Here is an 18778-nt window from a genome sequence, read left to right on the forward strand (position 1 = left end):
CACTTTACCTCTGTGGTCTTCCTTTCCCAGTCTAATCATGAGAAAAACATCACACAAATCCTAATGGAGGGACATCTTCCAAATACATGACCAGTACGCCCCAAAACTGTCAAGGTCATCACCAACAAGAGAAGACAGAGAAACTGTCACAGCCAAGAGAAGCCTAAAGAGACATGGTGACTCAATGTATTGTGGTGTCTTGGATGGGTCCTGAAACAGAAGAAGAACATTAGGCAAAAGCTAAGGAAACCTGAATGAATTACAGACTTCAGTTAATAATGCATCAATATTGGTTCATTAATTGTGACAAATGTACCATCCTAATGTAAGATGTTAATAACAGAGGAAATTGGGTATGGGGTATAGGGAAACTCTCTATATTATTTTGTAAGCTTTCTGTAAATCAAAATCCACCCTAAAATAAAAGTTTATTTAAGGAATCACAGTTCCTGGTACTTATTAAGCCTTCCATAAAGGGTTGTTAATTATTAATTATTATTCATTCTTTGTCATCACATCTGAGAGGGTTCAAAGGGAATGATCTCTTACCACATTCTTGGGGAGACAACAAAGATGGCTTATGGTATGAAATACGTGGTAGATTGATTGCAAAAATGTTCCCAGTTCTTCATCCCTCCTTGTATCCATGCCCTTTGCAGTTTGATTTTGCAACTCTTTTCATCAAAAGATGGGAGTCTGTTTCCCACTGCTGGAATCTGGACTGGCCTTGTAACTTGCATGGGCCAACAGGATACAACAGAAGTGACCGCTGTGCCAGTACTAGGGCCAGGCCTCAAGGGGCCTTGGACAGTTCCACACACTCCCCTGGAGCCCTGATGCTGCCGTGTGAACAAGCCCAGGCATGTTTCCCAAAAGATGGGAAACGTCAACCCTGACAGGTGAGTGAGGCCACCCTAGACCAGCCAGCTCCCACTGCCCACCACCAGACTGAACACACGAATGAGCCCAGTGAGACCAGCTGAGCCTCATCCAGACAGGCCCTCCCAGCTGACTTTGACAAAATAATAAATGCTTATTGTTTTAAACCACTGAGTTTGTTACACAGCAAGAGCTAACTAATACAAACTCAAAGACTCTGGAAGAGGTGTTCTACTTGGACCCAGTAATTCCACGCCCAGAAATTTATCCTAAAGCAACAGTCATGATCCCATGCACAAATACAGTCAATTCTCATTATTCATGGTAGATTTATACTTTATATATTTTATATTCTATAAAGTCCCCATGAACACTGAATTAGCAAACATTGAATCACTGCTCCTAGGGGAAATATATAGCTAGGTTCCTGCAAGCTTTTGGTCATAACATTTACATTTACCAATTAATATACAATCTTGTTTTATCTATGTTTCTGCTTAAAGACACCTGATTTTTTTATATATATAAGTGTGTTTTAAATTTTTTAATTCATAACTTTAAAGTTAAAAATATTTTTAAAACAAATATAATAGTCCCTGGGCTAATTTTTTCTGTTTTTTAGTAGAGATGGGGGGGGGAGGGTCTCACTCTTGCTCAGGCTGGTCTCGAACTCGTGACCTCAAGTGATCCTCCTGCCTCAGCCTCCTAGAGTGCTAGGATTATATATGGTTGATTTATATGATTCATGAACATTGAACTCACAGCCAATACCATGATAACTCATGTTTGAATGAAGCTTATCTAACCCATGTATTTTCCCCATAAGGCACATAGCTGCCTTCTTGGCTTAGGAACACTACTTGGTACTTTAGCACTACTTTGGGGGCCATTTGAAACAGTGAAATCGAGCCAAAAAAGCACACAAATGCTAAAAAATGTGGCACCAAACATACTGTGAAAAGTTATGCTATAGTCTGAATGTTTCTGTCCCCCTAAAATTGAGACACTGAAATCCTAAGCCCCAGGTGATGGTATTAGGAGTTGGGGGCTTTTGGAGTGATTGGGTCATTGAGGGAGAGCCCTCATGAATGGGATTAGTGCCTTTATAAAAGGGGCCCAAGGGAGACCCCCTGTCCCCTTCCACCGTGAGAGGACACAGTGAGAAGTCACCATCTACGAACCAGGAAACGGGCCCCCACCAGACATTAAGTCTGCCTTGATCTCGCACTTCCTCACCTCCAGAACTGTGAGAAATAAATTTCTGTTGTTTATACACTACCCAGTTTATGGCATTTTGTTATAGCAGCCCCAAAGGATTAAGCCAGGACGCTTGTTTACAGTACAAGGGCGGAAACAAAAAGGCAGAACGTTGCCTTGTTCAACCCCCGCTGGGAATGTGCACATCGGGGGACCCAAATGTTTCCCTACTCTGCACATACACATGTCCACAGATGACTGCAAAGTCACCCCGAGTATTGCTTTGGGGTTACAAATAAATTTTGGTGAATACGTGAATTCGCACATACCGAGTCAGTGAATAATGAGGAGGTCTACGTATAAGGACATTTGTCACACCACTGTTCGTTATGGAAACAACCCTTGATACCCAATAAGAAGAGATAGGTGAGATTGGAAAGAACGCTATAAATGCTATAAGTAAGGGCATTAGAGAGCATGAACAACAGCTAAAAATGTCTGTACCTCATCTTGAAGGCAAAAATGACTCTCTAGTACCCAGCCTCTGCCCTCCTCCTTCATGAGATCTGTGGTCTCCGGCCTCTATGTGGCCAGAAGACACCAGCAAAGAACTGCAGTTCAACAGGTACCGCGGAGTGTGGCCTCAGCTTGTTCTCTTGGCAAAGCCTGACTACTCCCAGGCCACTGGAAGCCACAGAAGGTTCTTAAGTAGGAAAAGTAAAAGAATTTTATGGAAGAACATTTGTGACTTAACGATATGTAAAGATGTTCCAGATGTGCTGTTAGAGGAAAAAGGTAGGTCAGAAAACAGCATGTTCCGTTTTTATAAACCACACGCACGCACGCGCACGCACACACACACACACACACACACGCATACGCATGCATGAAGTAATAGAAATTATCTGTGAGACCTAGGATTTTGAATTATGGGTGTATTAGTCAGGGTTCTCCAGTGAAACAAAACCCACAGGAGATAGACAGAAAGAGATTTGTCATAAAGTTTTGGCATGTGGAAATATGGAGGCTGGGAAGTCCCACGATCTGCCCCCTGCGAGCTGGAGACTCGGGAAGACCAGGGGTGTGGTCCAAAGTCCAGAGGGCCGAGGGTGGAGATTCCAGTTCGAGAACGACAGCCTAAGTCCCAGGAGTGCCGAAGACAGAAGACCGTCCCAACTCAAACAGGCAGAGGGAGAGCGAACCTAAACTTCCTCAGCCTTTTTTTAAAAAGTTCTTTAAAATTATTTTTTTATTTATTTGTATTTAGTTGTCTTAGGGACAGGGTCTCACTAGGTTGCCCAGGTTGGTCTCGAACTCCTGGCTTCAAGCCATCCTCCTGCCTCAGCCTCCCGAGTTGCTGGGATTACAGGCCTGAGCTGGCACACCCGTTCCTCAGCCTTTATATTCCATTCGGGCTCTCAGCAGTTTGGATGACCCACCCTGGGGAGGGCCGTTGGATTTACTCAACCCATTGATTCAAATGTTAATCTCCTCCGAACACGTCTTCACGATCACATCCAGAAATAATGTTTAATGAGATATCTGGGCATCCTGTGGCTCAGCCAAGTTGACACGTAAAATTAACCATCACAATAGGTAAGCTTCCTTTTCACATTTCCTGCCCTGTATTTCCTGCTCTCGTTTTTCTGCAACGTGCAATCAACAGTTGGAAATCAGAAAAATTATTGTGTTTTTTAAAGGGGGAAGAGATTCTATAAATTCTAGGTATTATATCAAGATCCTAATTAGGTCCAAGGTCACCCTTTGACAACCTCAATAGAACTCCAGCTAGAAGAATTTCCAGATAATGCTCTCGTGCAGATTTTTTCAAAACTTCAATATGAATCTTGGCATAAAAAGGGCTCACTCGTCCATGTAAATCTCATTATAGAGGTAATAAAGCTCGTAACGGCTTGTGCAGTCTGCAACAGCCCAACCTGGCCAGCAACCCCCTCACAAATCACGTGCCTCAGCCTCAAAGGAAAAGGGAATTATTGTTAATTAATAACAACAAAGGCTTACACCAGTGGCTCTCAACTGGGGGCAATTTTCTTCCCCACCTCCCCCCAGGGGACATTTGGCAGTGTCTGGAGACACTTTTGGTTGTCACAACTAGGAGGGTGCTCCTGGCAGCGAGTGGGTAGAGGCCACGAATGTTGCCAAATATTTTAAGTGCATGGGACAGCCCCTCACGCTCCCTAGCAAAGAAGTATTAGGCCCCGAATGTCAATAGTATTGAGGCTGAAAAACTGGCTGCTTGGACATACAGAGCCCGTTAAGTCTTCCTGGGCTAGGAGCTTTACAGGAAAGATCTCATTGAATCCTCACAGCACTCCTAGAACATAGGCCCCATTATCCTGCCCATTTTACAGAAGAGGAAACTGAGGCCTCCAGAGCAGAAGGAACTTGAGATTATATAGCTGTATCTTGCAGAATGAGGAACCACATGGTGTTTCTGACTTCAGAGCCTGCACTCTCCCCTTCCCCACACCCACATTGCTGAGTTATTGCTATAGTGCTTTTTATTTTTTATTTATGTTTTATTATTTTCTTATTTTTTTATGCAATGCACACAGTAGGCATTCAAATATGGGTGTGTCTAATTTTGTCACGTGAGCCCATGCAAGGCACCTGGGACATTTTACTACCAATAATAAGAAACTCAGCAATTGTTAAACACATGCTATGCTCTAAGCCTGGTTCCGAGTGTTTCATGTGCGTATCTCATTCCTCAAAATATTCCAAAGAGATAGAAACTATTATTATCCTCTCCTTTTAGAAGAGGACACTAAGGCTCAGAGAGGTCCAGAAACCCAACCCAGGGCACACAGGATGTAGGTGGTGTAGCTGGGATTTGAACCTAGTTCAAACTACAACATCTGTGGACTTTTTACTCTAATTACTGCCTCTGTGAACAACCGCAAGCATAAAGACCACTGTGACTTCCATTCCTTTGAATTTTCCCAAAGCCCAGCAGTGTCTAGGATGCTACGTAAGTGGTTACTGAACATACTAATGATGAAATGAATACATCTCCAAGTGCCCATGTAGGTTCCTGGGTCTGTATATCACGTGGGGAATGTTTTGGGTGGATGAGCCGTAGAAATGAACATTGACCTCCTCACCAGAACCCTCATTTCGGTTGCATGGCCTCTGACGAAGTATTCTTTCATAGGCCAGATGTTTTTGCTTACACTCCTTAGAAAGCTTTTCAGAATCCAGAGAAAGGAACAATTATAACAGGCTGGGCTGTCTCTGCTGCCTGGCTTGGGCTACTAGATGGTTTAGCTGGGCCCAAGTAACAAGCTGTGAACATCCCGTCCTGGAAGTGCTCACAGCCACAAATCAAAAACCAATCTTCCTGTGAGAACAGCATGGCAAGGGCTGTGGGTCACACGTGGGGCTTTGCAAACACCTCGCATCTCCAGAGCTGATAGGAGCTCCCACCGGGAGATCGCCTTAGATCATGCAAGCCAGTTCCGCGTCAGAATAGGAACTGACAATCTGGTGATATGAAAAGGGAAGAAAAATGGCATTCTAGATCATGCATCTCAAGAATGCTGGCTTTTGATCCAGTATTATTAGCTATCTATTGCTGTGAAACAAATCACCTAGAATGTGTTGGTTTAAAACACGAAAATCATTTACCATCTCTCATCTCTTGGGCGTCAGGAATGTGGGAGCAGCCTACCTGCCTGGTGTTGGCTCAGGGTCTCTGGGGAAGTCACAGTTAGATGACGTCTTAACTGAGACTCGGCTTCCACTTCCAAGGCGGTTCACCCGCATGAGTGACAAGCTGTTGCTGGCTGTTGGTAGGTGGCCTCTGGTTGTCTCTGCAGGCTGCTTGACTGTCCTCATGACACGGTGGCTGGCTGCTCTTGAGAGATTCAAGAGACTAAAGGAGAAAGGAGCTGCAATGCCTTTTTTGATGTAGCTTTGAAAGTCACACACTGTCACTTCTGCCACATTCTGTTGTCCACTTAGGCCAGCCCTGATTCAGTGTGGAAGACGACTATATAAAAGTATTGTAGTCAGTCGGAGCAGCGACGACAGAATACCAGAGACTGTTTGGCTTAAACAACAGAAATTTATAATATCTTTCACGGTCTTGGAGCCTGGAAGTCTGAGCTCAGCGTGCCAGCATGGTTGGTTTTTGGTGAACCCTCTTCCTGGTTTACAGATGGTTGCCTTCTCAGTGTGTCCTCATGTAGTAGAGAAAGAGAGAGCTCTGGTCTCTTCTGCTTCTTATAAGAGCACTAATCCCATCATAGAAGGCCCACACTCGTGACCTCATCTAAACCTAATTACCTCCAAACTCATCACATTGGGCGTTAGGGAGACAGAGCTGGGCACAGTGGCTCATGCCTGTAATCCTAGCAATTTGGGAGGCTGATGTGGGAGGATCGCTTCAGGCCAGGAGTTTGAGACCAGCCTGGACAACATAGTGAGACCCCACCTCTAAAAAAATAAAAATAAAAAATTAGCTGGGTGTGGTGGTGCATACCTGTAGTCCCAGCTACTCAGGAAGCTGAGGCAGGAGGATCGCTTCAGCCTAGGAATTCGAGGCTGCGGTGAGCTATGATCATGTCACTTCACTCTAGCCTGGGTGACAGAGTGAGACCGTGTCTCTAAAAAAAGTCAGGGGAGACACAAACATTCAGTCCATAGCAGACGTGGATATTAGAAGGAATGGGTTGTAGGAGGCCATCTTGGAGGTAGGTTGCTAATTCTGAGAATCTGGCCTACAGGAAGACAGCAGGTGTTACAAATGTTTTAGGCACAAAGATAATAATTACACTTTTATTTATAATAGTGAGAACTTGGAAACCATTTACAGATCCATCTATATGAGACTGGCTAATTCCTGCACAGCTACACAATGGAATCATGGTTATAAAGTGCAGATGCCCAGACAAAGGACAGGGAGCCATCACCACACTTTGGGCAATGGTTATTCGGTTATTTCGGTGTGTGGGCATGCAATTGAGTAGTATGAGTAGCAAACTGAGCCTCAAAGAGCTCCAGTGTGGGACCAAGTGAAGGAATGAAAGCAGTGGTTCTTATTTATCAATCTATCCTGCCAGGGTTGCTTTCTCCTTAAACCCCCCCAGAAAACTGAAGCTGAGCCTTTTGGCTTCTGAACACCACGTGGCTAAAACACCTCTTTAACCAGGCTGTGGCTTTGCAAACCAGAGGCTTTAGCAGCCACTTATGGGGTTTGACTCCAAGCATGAGATCGCCCAGCTGCATGGCTGGGATCAGCTCTCATCCACCTAATTCTCTCTGTCGCCTACACCGATTAGGACACTGAACACCCAGGGCAAGGAAAGGCCATGCGATACTGCTTCTCCTGCAGATTATAAACAGACAGACATTCATCCCCTGCCCCCTCCACCTTCCCTAGTTCAGTGGCAAATGACCAGCCATTTTCTTGACCCCCAACACATTCATTACCCAAGGATGGAATAGAAAACGAGACCATTTCTGGAAGAAATCTATGGGCCCCATCTGTCCCTATTTCCCTAAGGCTCCTGGGCCTCAAAAAGCTTTTTGTGGATGAAAATACATATTTCGCCCAGCCAGAATGCCGCAGTCCCCGCGGACCCCACAGCGTCCTTTCCTGGGGCCTGGGACAGTTACATCCCTATGGGAGAAGAGGCTGATCAGGAGAGAGAGCCGGATGCTAACTTTCCCCCCACGTCAGTGAGCGAGTCAGATGTGACAGAGCAAAAGAACAAGCCTTTCTGCTCTAATTTATCACCGGCAAAGCAGTTTGACGGACAGGCACAGGCTTTGGGGACAGACTCTGTTTTGACTTCTAGCTCTGCCAACGATGTGCTGTGTGGCCTTAGGCAAGTCACTTCACCTCTCTGTGCCTCCATTTATTCACTCTAAAAAGGAAGAAAGTAATACGGCCTACCTCTCATGGTTGCCGTTAATGAGATAGCATTTAAATGCTCAGCAAAGTAAATGGCATAATAAATGGTTGCCGCAATTATATTATTAAGTTGTTATACTATTGCAGATTCACAAGACGTCCTATTGGGGAGTGAGGTGGGGGCAGGAGGCGCGTGTCGTGAATTCGGAAATACGAGCAGTACCAGGAGCAGCATCCCTTGTTCATTCTGTCCGGCTAAATTATTCCCACTTGGGAATTTCAGTACTTTTTTTTTTTTTAAATAACTTAGTGGTTTGTTTATCCAGAAAGGAGGGAGAGCATAGGGCACGCACCCTGCAGCAGAGCCCAGGGAGCCAAATTCAAGGGCAGGCCCTGCTGGCTTAGACCGAGCCTCTGTGCACAGCAGGTAAAGGTGCCCAGTGTGACCGTGGGGAAATTGCTGAGCCACTCCGGGCCTCAGTTTCCCCATCTCTGACATGAGGATGAGTAAGACGAATCTCCGTCACTGAGATATTGAGAAGAACAGCTGTAAGAATCGGTGCACACTCTCAAGCACATTACAAACACCATTTATTAACTGCTCTTTCCTTTAGGCAACACCCCTCTGGCCACCAAACCCCTCCAAACACACATTTTCTGTTAACCTGTGAACAGGCTCAAATTTTTCCCAACTCAAGGGGAAAAATTCCTTCCCTCTCTCCCCTAACCCTCCCTTCAGTAACATTCTTTTCTTTTTTTTTAAAGACAGGGTCTCACTCTGTTGCCCAGGCCAGAGTGTAGTGGCATTGTCATAGATCACTGCAGCCTTCAACTCGTGGGCTCAAGCCATCCTCCTGTCTCAGCCTCCCAAGTAGCTGGGACTACAGGCAGGTGCCATCAGGCCTGGCTAATTTTTCTACTTTTTTGTAGAGATGGGGTCTCACTATGTTGCCCAGGCTGGTCTCAAACTCCTGGCCTCCAGTGATCCTCCTGCCTCGGCCTCCCAAGGTGCTCAGATTACAGGTACAGCCACCGTGCCCAGCCTTTGGTAACAGTCTTAATCCCTTCACCGACAAACTTTCTAAGAGTTGTAGCCACTCGCGGCCTCCTCTTCTCCACTTCTGGTTTGGCATTTTCTCCCTTCCTGTCCTGAATTTTCTCTGTCCAAGGTCAACTAGCAACCTCCTAGGGCCGGATCCAGGGCGTCCTGGTCCTGGTTTACAGACCTGCCTGGCGACCCTGACACTTAGAGCACTGCGCTCTTCCGCCTTCACTCCTTCTCCTTCTGGCCACCTCTCACATGTCCATGTCCCCAGGGCCACCCCCCCCCTTGTCCCTTGCATCTGCCTCCTCTCTCGGGAGGGCCCATCCATTCCCAACTCTCTGCCTGGCCCACACCTCCAGGCCCAAATAGCCAATGGCCTCCCAGACATCTCCATGTGGCCCTTCGTTCAACAGGCACCTCAGACGGGAGATCATCCCTGTCCCCAACACGCCACCTCCCTCCCGGTTCCCATCTCAGGAAACACCCCACCATCCACTCAGCTGCCCAAGCCAGAACCAGGGTACCACCCTAGCCCCCTCCAGTCACCATGGCCCACCAGTTTAGCCTTCTGAAGCACTCTTGCCAGCATCCTCTCACCTGCATCCCCCCACCTCACTCTGACACAGGCCACCTAGCCAACCAGTGGTGTTTTATTGAGCACCTACTATGTTCCAGGGACCATGCTAGGTCCTGGCCACGAGCATCTCTCGCTGAATCGCTGGAGCCCATCCTCACCAGTCCCCTTCTCTGAAAAACACCTTCCACCCAGAACCTGACTGATCTCTAGCACAACGCTGTCTACAGAACTTTCTGTGATGACGGCAATGTTCTCTGTCTCTGCTGTCAGACAGGGGAGCCACAGGTAGCTACTGAGCACTTGAAATGTGGCATGTGCGACTGAGAAACTGAATTTTTAATTTAGTTTTATTTAAATTTATTTAAATTAACCAATGGCTGGTGGCTACCCTATTGCACAGTGCAGCTCTAGAGGGAAAAGCTGACCACATCCCTTCACAGTTTGTAATCCCTCATGGCTCCCCAATGCCCTTGGGATCAAGTCCAGACTCCTGACAATGACCTCCAAGGCCCTGCATGGCCTGTGTCCCTGCCCCCGCACCCTCCCACCTGGCTCTCTACTTGTCACCCTGGCTGTGTGGAGTTTGTCGAGGACAGAGTGCTCACCTCCACCTCAGGGCCTTTGCACCAGCTTTGCCCTCTGCCCAGAACACTCTCTCCCATCTCCTTCTGTGAGGGGGCCTCCTCTGTTCTGTTTGGAGACTCTGGGTCATGGCGTTGGGCTGCGCCAGTGACACAATGTCCACAGCGGCTGCCCTGCCCTCCAGGGGTGTCCCCCCAGGGAGTCCCATGGACAGTGCAGGACGGCGGCCTCAGAGAGCTGAGGGGGTTACTGACAGGAACCTGGCCACTCTCCCCGAGAAGCCAGCCTTTGTGGGTGTGGGGACATGATCTGTGTTCTTAGTGGAAAGGACACAGGGCTTTGAAGTCTGACAGGCGGTGGGTGGGGGGAGGGTTGGAGGGCTGGGGACAGGGTCCCAAACCCCATTTCTGTAGCTCTATCGCGCTCACTACGGTCTCAGTTTTCATTTCAATAAAATGGGGCAACAGCATCTCCTGGGGAGGGTTCTTATGAGAATTAGATATTGCAACTCCAGAAGGAGCTGTCACTGCAGTTTGGCAGGGGAGAGGGGAAGGTTGGTGTGGACCAGCTACTGTCCTTATAATCCCCCAGGTGGGGCCCTCCTCCCACAGAAATGAGGTCTTGGCTTGAGTTTTAAAGATGAAAAGTCAAACACCAATTCCTGGAGGTAGAGATAAGGAAACGGAGGGTCAGAGTGGGCCAGGAGTTTGCCAGAAGTCACAGGGCAAGTGGGGGGCAATACTGAGAATGCAAGTCCGCGGCTGTTCCCCCCGGGATAACTGTGCCCCAAGTCTGTGTGTCCAGTGAGGGGAGGTGGCCCCCCGAAGCCGCTCACCTTTTCGAGTGGAAGATTCTGCCTTTTCATCCAACCTTCGGACTGGCCTGTCCTCCCCCGGGGTATCCGAGGCGGAGACGTCTCCCGGTGTCCCCTGGGGGGCGCCCAGGAGCCGGCGCACCTGGGGGCCGGCGGGCGCGTAGGGCCGGCAGCAGGGACCCTGGAAGCCGGAGGGCGCCGGGAGGTGCCGGCAGCGCGCCATCTCCTCCAGACGGTACACGACCGGCCGCCGCGGCTCCAGGTCCGGGCCGGGCGAGGGGTCCCCGGAGTCCCCGGGAGGAGGCCGGGTGGGCGTCTGCATCCGGCCGGCGGCGCCGCGCGGAGGCCTGGGGACAGGGGAGCGCCCTGTGGGCGCGGCCGCGGCCGCCACCTCCACGCCCATTTGCCACCCAGGAGGCTTGTGAGACCTGGGCCGTGGGGTGAGAGGGACAGGGCTCTCTGGCTCTTCCTCCCCGTTCTCTGGAAGCTTCTAATGACACCCCAAGCTCAGAAGCTGCTGGCATTGTGTCCACCTCTCCCCTCTAGCCCAGGGGGTGGGGGAGGCCAGCTGAACCCCTCAAATCACAGAACTCACTATGCGCCCCCAACACTGTCTTGTACTTCATTCAAAAGGCAGATCTGGGGCTGGGGTGAACGGCCTCCCCCTCCCCTTGTGTGCTTGGGCAACAGACCAACTCTCTGGGCCTCAGTTTCCTCATCGGTAGAATGGGGATGATGATGATACCATTTTAATAGTGTTCTCAGGATTTAATGAGAAAACGAGTAAAACCCTTGGCTCCCAGTGGGCCCTGGGCAAAGCGGCTGTTTCTGCTGAAGCTCATCTACCCCTACCCACCCCACCCCTCAGCCCAGGGGAGACCCCTGGCTGGTCTACCCAGAAGCCCAGCCTGCTGGCTGTTTGGGGGTTGAGCAGGGAGAATGGCTAAGGCCCCAGCTGGAACCAGCAAGATCCAGGTTCTGTGACCTCGGAGTCACTGCCCCTCTCTGGGCCTCAGTTTCCCCATCTGTGGAAGACAAGCGCTATCCTACAAGAACTCCGAGGGTAGCAATGACCAGTACATTCATGGAGCACTTACTGGACGCTGCAAGCTTCACCCACTTCCCAACAACCCTTTGGGGCCACCAGCCTTATCAACAGCCCCATCTATAGGAATTGAGGCTCAGAGAGGTGGAGCCATAGGTCCACAGTCACACAGCTAGAAGCAGTGCTGGGAGGCTTGAGTCCGGCCCTCCCGACTGAGTAGCTTGGTCCACTTGGGGCACTGGGCAAACTTTAGAGGGGCTTCCACTCCCCCAGCCCTCCCCCCTCCTTCCCACCCCCCACATAGGGACACTTCCCCCCCCAAGCTGAGCACAGAGGCCACGGCAGGAAGTGAGACGGAAAAGCACAGGGGAGTCGGCCTGGTGGGGAGGGTGTTCTGGGAGCCTGCGCTGGCTCACTGGGGCTGTGGCCAAACAGCCGCGGAAATGGAGATTCGGTTCCTCCAGCAATCTGTGCCCCTACTGTGTGCCTAACACTGAGCGAGGACTTGGGGTTGGGTAGAAAAAGTGGGACACGTCTCTGCCTTCCAAGAGCTCACCCTAAAGCACAGAAGCTCATGTTTACGGGGGACTTTACGGAGGTCTTAGTAGGCAGATTATATTCCTTGATTCTCACCACAACTGAGTAATCGGTGCTATTGTCATCCCAAGTGAAGTATCTAGAAAACAAGGTCCAGAGAGGGAAGTGATTTGTCCAAGGTCACACAGCTAGCCAGTGTTGGGGCTGAGATTTGAACCCTAACAGACTGACTTCAGAGCCAGAATTCTCTCATAGGGCTGTTCATTGAGTACCTATTATGCGTCAGTCATCGTAGGTTCCTTCCAACACTCCCGTAGACTGAACCCTTATTCTATAGAGAGGGAAATAAAGGTTCAGAGAGGTTAGGAAACTGGGCCAAGGCTACACAGCCAGGCAGTGGAGGAGCAAAGATTAAAACTCAAACCTCTCATGACCCAAGAAGGGAAATGAAATCAGCCCTATGGTTCGTTCGTTCGTTCATCTATTGGTGTACTCTACAGTTGGTCATTCAACAGATATTTATGAAGCACCTACTATGTTAGGCACAGGTGGACCACAATAAACCTGACCCAGCCCCTCCCCGCAGGGGCTCAGGGTCCTCAGCAGGTCCCTGGGGTGCTCAGATTACATAACAGCTGGCTCCTCGGAGTTTAGAGGAGGGGCTGTGAGGGATGGCTTCCCGAAGAGGTGGCTCTGGAATTCTGACTGCCTTCTGGCTGGGCCATCTGGGTAAGTCTTTTCATCTGAAAACTCGGGATCACAAAGCCCACCTTGTCCAGTGTGGCTCAGGAAATGTCATCCGTGAACACTGTAACAACCCCAGCGAGCCCCCGCAGCAGGAAGCCCATGCTTTGGGAGAGGGCGGTCAAAGAGTGCCCCAAACCCTCCGAGCCCGGGGACACAGGGCAAAGCAGTGAAAAGAATCCCCAAAGGCCTCAGACAGGGTGTCGCCTCAGTGAGTCCAGGGCCAGAACTGTGACCTCAGCCAGGCCTCTGGGGCCTCCAGCAGGAATGAGGTCAGCGCCGTGGCCTGAGAGAGGAAGGGAGCCTGGAGCTATTCAAGAGCCAAGAGAAGCAGCACACGGGGCAGGGGAGCGGGGAGAGGCTGAGCTTAGAGCTTTAGGGTTGGTATAACCCAAGTCCAATCCAGGTAGGACACTCATGGTGTGACCTTAGGCAGGTGATGTCACCTCTGTAAGCTGTACTTCCTCTTTTAGATAATGTATTACTAAATACCTGCATCCCCAGCTTGTCTAATGAAATCAGATAATTTTGACAGTTATTTTATTTAGGAGACGCATCTATAGCACTTACCACAGGCCGGGGCCGTTCTAAGCACGTTACGCGCATGTATTATTCATGAGAGGTTAAGTGGCACGGGCAGCTGGCTCCTGCCACGGAAGCACAGCTATTGTCACTCCTCTGCATTATGTGATTTTGTTACGATGACTGTGCTTTACTTTCTGATCAGGAAAAACAGCAGCAGCAACCACCACCAGGAAAGCGAATTCCATTTTGGGAGCAGGATGGGGCCTCGGGCAGTTCTGGGCACCTGTCTGGGACCTGGACGAGGACGAGAATTCAGGAGGGTCCAATGGTACCAGGGCTGTGCACTTGGGATCTTCTCTCTGGACCTCCAGGAAAAAAACCAGGAATTAAGAACTCTTCCTTAGGGGGAATCTGCTTGTCCTGGAAGTCCAACTTGCCTCCTAGATAGCGTGTGTGCACGTATGTGTACGCACACGCGTGTGTGGGGGTACTGGGGAGGTTTCCCAGGTCATTGTCCGGCTCCAGGCCTTCCTCAGTCTTGCACCCGCCCCAGCCCAGCCTCTGGTGCCCAGCCCGCCCAGGCCTGCTGCCAGCCGCCAGCCCCAGCTGTCTGTTGTGGCAGATGTTTTTGGCTGAACCATGGCAACGCCAGAACAGGATGTGCCTCTGGATCACAGCGGGGACAAGCCCACGCTCACAGGCTGCCCATGCCGTTCCCCTCCCCAAAGGCTTGTTGGGGAAAACCGCTCAGGCCCAGGTTGGGGACAAATGGTGTTTGTGTCTGGAGAGAGGCAGAGCTGGTGTCCTCGTGGGGTCAGTGGCAGGGGAGCGGGAGGACTATGTGCAAGTCCCAGCTGAGTGCCTCCTCCAGTGAGCTTGCGTGTGCATCCCTCTGCCCTCCAGAAAGATGCTAAGGGAGCAGGGGCTGGTCCATGGGGGCCCGACCAGTGTCTTCCCCACTATGATGGGAACTACGCATTAAGGGATTACTTTGTGCTAAGTAAGACCTGCACTAAATACTTTCTATAACAAATAATATCAAAAGTCAGGGGTATTTACTTTGTGCTAATTACAGAGTGCTAGGCTTTATAACACCACTCTGAGCTTATCCCTGTTTTTCAAATAAGGAAACTGAGGCACAGAGAGATCAAAATCACTTGTCCCAAGTCACTGAGCGTGTAAGGTACAGAGCTGGGATTGGGATCCAGGGCTGTCTTGCTCCAAAACCCTTGCCACTTCCAGGACCAGCCACATAATTTGCTGGGCCCAGTGTAAAATGAAAAGGCCGGCTCTTGTTTAAGAATTATTAGGAATTTCAAGATGGTGACAGCAGGGCTTTAAAACCAAGTGCAAGGTCTTTGAAAACCTGGAGTCCTGTGCAACTGCCCTGAGCCCGGCCCTGGACACTGTGCGTCCATCATCATGCCGCGCAGTACCACTGCCACCCCCAGATGCTCAGAGGGGTGGGCGTAAGCAGCCCGGAGCAGCTGACAGCCCAGGATAGCAAGCCCCTGTCGGGTGCCTCTGAGCCACAGCCATCTGAGAGTCCTCTGTTCCAGGGACCCATGCTATTCCATCAAGGAGAGGGAAGAAAAGACCCTCCCCCCCAAATGCTATGCTGAGCCCCCTAGAACCATGAGCCTGGGAACTCAGCAAATTTTAGCTCAGTACAAAGATATCCTTTTATTAAATCTTTACACTTTCATTTTTTTTTTATTATGTAAGTAACATAATCCTGTTGCAAAGATTTTGGAAAATAGATAAAAGGAGGAAAAAAAAAAAAATAAACCTTGAATCCTAACTATCTAACGCCACTGCCATATGCAGGTGGTGTATTTTCTTTTGCAGAGGGGCCTTCTGTCAGGACCCCAGGGGGAGACTAGACTGTCTGTTTTTTTCCCTAGCGCCGGGCATGTGGCAGGGGCTCCATGAATCGAGGATGTCGGAACGGATGGATGTTAAAAAGGAGCGTGGCCTTAGATGACCTTTCAGATTGTTCTGGACTCTGGAAAACTCAGGATTCTTTGATTCACAGTGAATGCCTGGTGTCGACCCGGGGTCCAGTCCCAGGTGCCAGGCCTTTGCTGTGGTACCAGAGGTGACTGTGACATGGCCCCTTGCCCCAGAGGAACTTGTTTTGGGCAGTCATGGGTGTCCTCAAACTGTCCCGAGCCTTGGTGAATGAAGCTGGGACGCATTTTCCTGGCATATTCCATTCACTCATTCTCTCATTAAATATCCGTTGAGCACCTACTATGGTCTAAGCATTGCACATAGTACATCAGAGGCGATTATCTTTGGGGAGACAACAGCGGGGTACAAACCACAAGAAACTGGAGTCGGGCACTACAGGCCTTTTCCCCTTCCTGGCTGTGTGGTCCCGATCCAAGTTACCTAACCTCTCTGACCATCCACCTCCTCACCTGTAAAACAGTCAGATCTGCTGTGAGGATTAACTCCATAATATATGTGAAAACCTCGCAACTAGCAGATGCTCAAGATATACTCCTTCCCTTCTCTCTCCCCTCCCATCAACAACAGCCGCCATTTATTTAGGATGTAGTGTGCCAGGCAGAAGGGGCTTTGGATATATTATGTTAATTTTCAAATCAATGGCCCCAAGAGGTAGGTAGCATTGTCCTCAACCCGTTCTGATATCCGGTTTCAAGAACCAGAGGGAGCTTCCCAGCTCCAGTGCACCCCTCGTGGGAGAACTTGTCTTTTAGGGTCAGATGCTGGCACATCCCCTCCCAGGCTGGAAGGCTGCTAATGTAAATGCCGGCATTTTATCTGCCAGAACAGTTTACAGCAAAAGGAATTTCAGGCTGCAACTGGACTCTTTACAAGTATACTTTGGGATGCACGCGCAGTTTCCCTTTAAAGGCAAAATATGGTGACTGCGGTTGGGGGGGAGGGGCACATACCTTGCATCGCCCCCAGTAGACTTCACCCCCAATCGCCTTCAGAGCAAGAAATGGGTCAGATCTCCCGGGGGCTGGAAGCTTCGCCTCTGAGTCCTCTGCTTTCTCGCTGATGCCGCCAGGGAGATGAAGATGCATCTTCGGCTTGCTGCGTTCTCCTCCTGGGGTGGGAGCCGCAGCTCTGGGAGGGGTTTCGGATGGGGACGGAGCAGTAGCTATTGGGCTTCATCACTTTTTAGATCTAACTGTGGGCAAATTACTTAACACTCCGCAGGCCTGTTTCTTCATCTGTGAACTGAGAATAACGCCAACGGGGTCGTCTGGAGGATGCAGTGGGATTCCTTGTGTGAAGCGCATGGAAGGCACGTGGTAAGTACAATGTGCACCCCAAGGACCGGTGGGTGCTGTTTTCTGGGCAGGGCTCACTTTGTGCGCTGTTCGTGGACCTCTCTTTTAGAAGGGCCTTCCCTACGATGAGGCGAATCCTTTTGAAATTCCAAGTCATCCTCATGCTCAGCCTGCTGGAGCTCCTTTCAAGCATCTGGCCCAGCAGGGCTTCCCCAGACATAAACACAAATGAGCACGTGGATCCCGTGCACACCCCCTGCCACCCTCTACTGCAGGTGTGATCTGGGATCACACCCAACCGTGGGATGGTTACTCTGAGCAGGTGGTCAGGGCAGAAGCAGCCGGTCGTGGGAATATTCTCCCAGGGCCTGAGTATGTAAGTATCTGGTAAGTTTTGGGAACACCCATATTCTGTTAGGATGATGTGGGTGTTGTCTCCAGAAAGCATGTGTGGAATGTGATTGTAAGTGGCAAAGCATGAGCCTACGCAATTGCATCACATTCTTATTCTGGTGGTTTCTAAACTTGGCCATCACAATTCCCAGAGAATCTATCAGCAACATACAGATTGCTGGGCCCCATCCCCAGACTCCGATTCACGCATTTGTTGGGTTATCTCCGGCCTTGCCGAGGAAGAGTGTGTCCTGAACCGTGACACTCAGCATTTCCACGTTTAAAACATCCTATGGAGGGGGCTGCATTAGAACCTGGTAACACTAACCACGAGGAGCATCCCATTAGCCTTTTCCATTGATTTCATACTCAACAAGCAGTTCCTAACCGAACACTGGCTTCCCACATAGATTTACCTGGAAGGCCTGAAGGTGCTAATCAGCATAATCTGGTCTGCTTGACAGTCATAATTCTTGTGGTAAAGTAATAAACGTGCATTCCGGTTTATTCATCAGTCTCTCGTGAGTCTAAGTTGACAGAACAACTCCAGGTGCAGTGAACCAAGTACTTTCTGGATCTGCAGACACTGGAATTTAATGGTCACGCCCAACTACTTGTGGCAGTTAATGCTCACCAAATTATGTGGGCCCCATACATCTCCCGGGACCCCTGGCCCTTGGGTTGGGGCCACGTGACCAGGTCTTGCTGCACGGCACCCTGACGAAGGCAGATGAGAGTGAACGTGAGTTCTCCCTGCACGGCTGGAGGCAAAGAACTCCAAGGTGGCAGGATTTTAAGAAGAAAGCAGCCCTGCTTCCTGAGTCACCAAGGGAAGAGGGCCACCGAAAGCTGCCCGGTATGCAGTGGATTGTGATACGAACAGATCAGCCTGTGCTGTGTTCAGCGACCGAGATTTCCTGGGATCCCTGCCTTGGCCACCAGCGGTCATTAGTCTCCACGGTCCTCCGCCACCAGGTGTAGCGGGAGCAGCTTGGATGGTCTCTAGAGCACACCTCTGGCTTTCCGTTTCCTACTTGTTGGGGAAGAGAACCCACCCAAAGTCCACATCCCATTCTGGTGGGTAACATTCTTTTGGTCCGCAAAGGACCACCCACAAGTGGGCCTGCTCTTGCTTACTGACAAAATCAGGAGGAAAAAAGCCCAGTCCTGGGAGGAGCTAATATTTCTTCCTTTGGCTCCTTCTTTGGCCTAACCTGCCCACATTTCCTAGCATGGAGCTTAGTACACAGTAGGTGCTCAGTAAAGACTGCCATGATGATGATGATGATGACA

The sequence above is a fragment of the Eulemur rufifrons genome, chromosome 21 (genome assembly GCF_041146395.1).
Source record: "Eulemur rufifrons isolate Redbay chromosome 21, OSU_ERuf_1, whole genome shotgun sequence".
Lineage (NCBI taxonomy): Eukaryota > Metazoa > Chordata > Mammalia > Primates > Lemuridae > Eulemur > Eulemur rufifrons.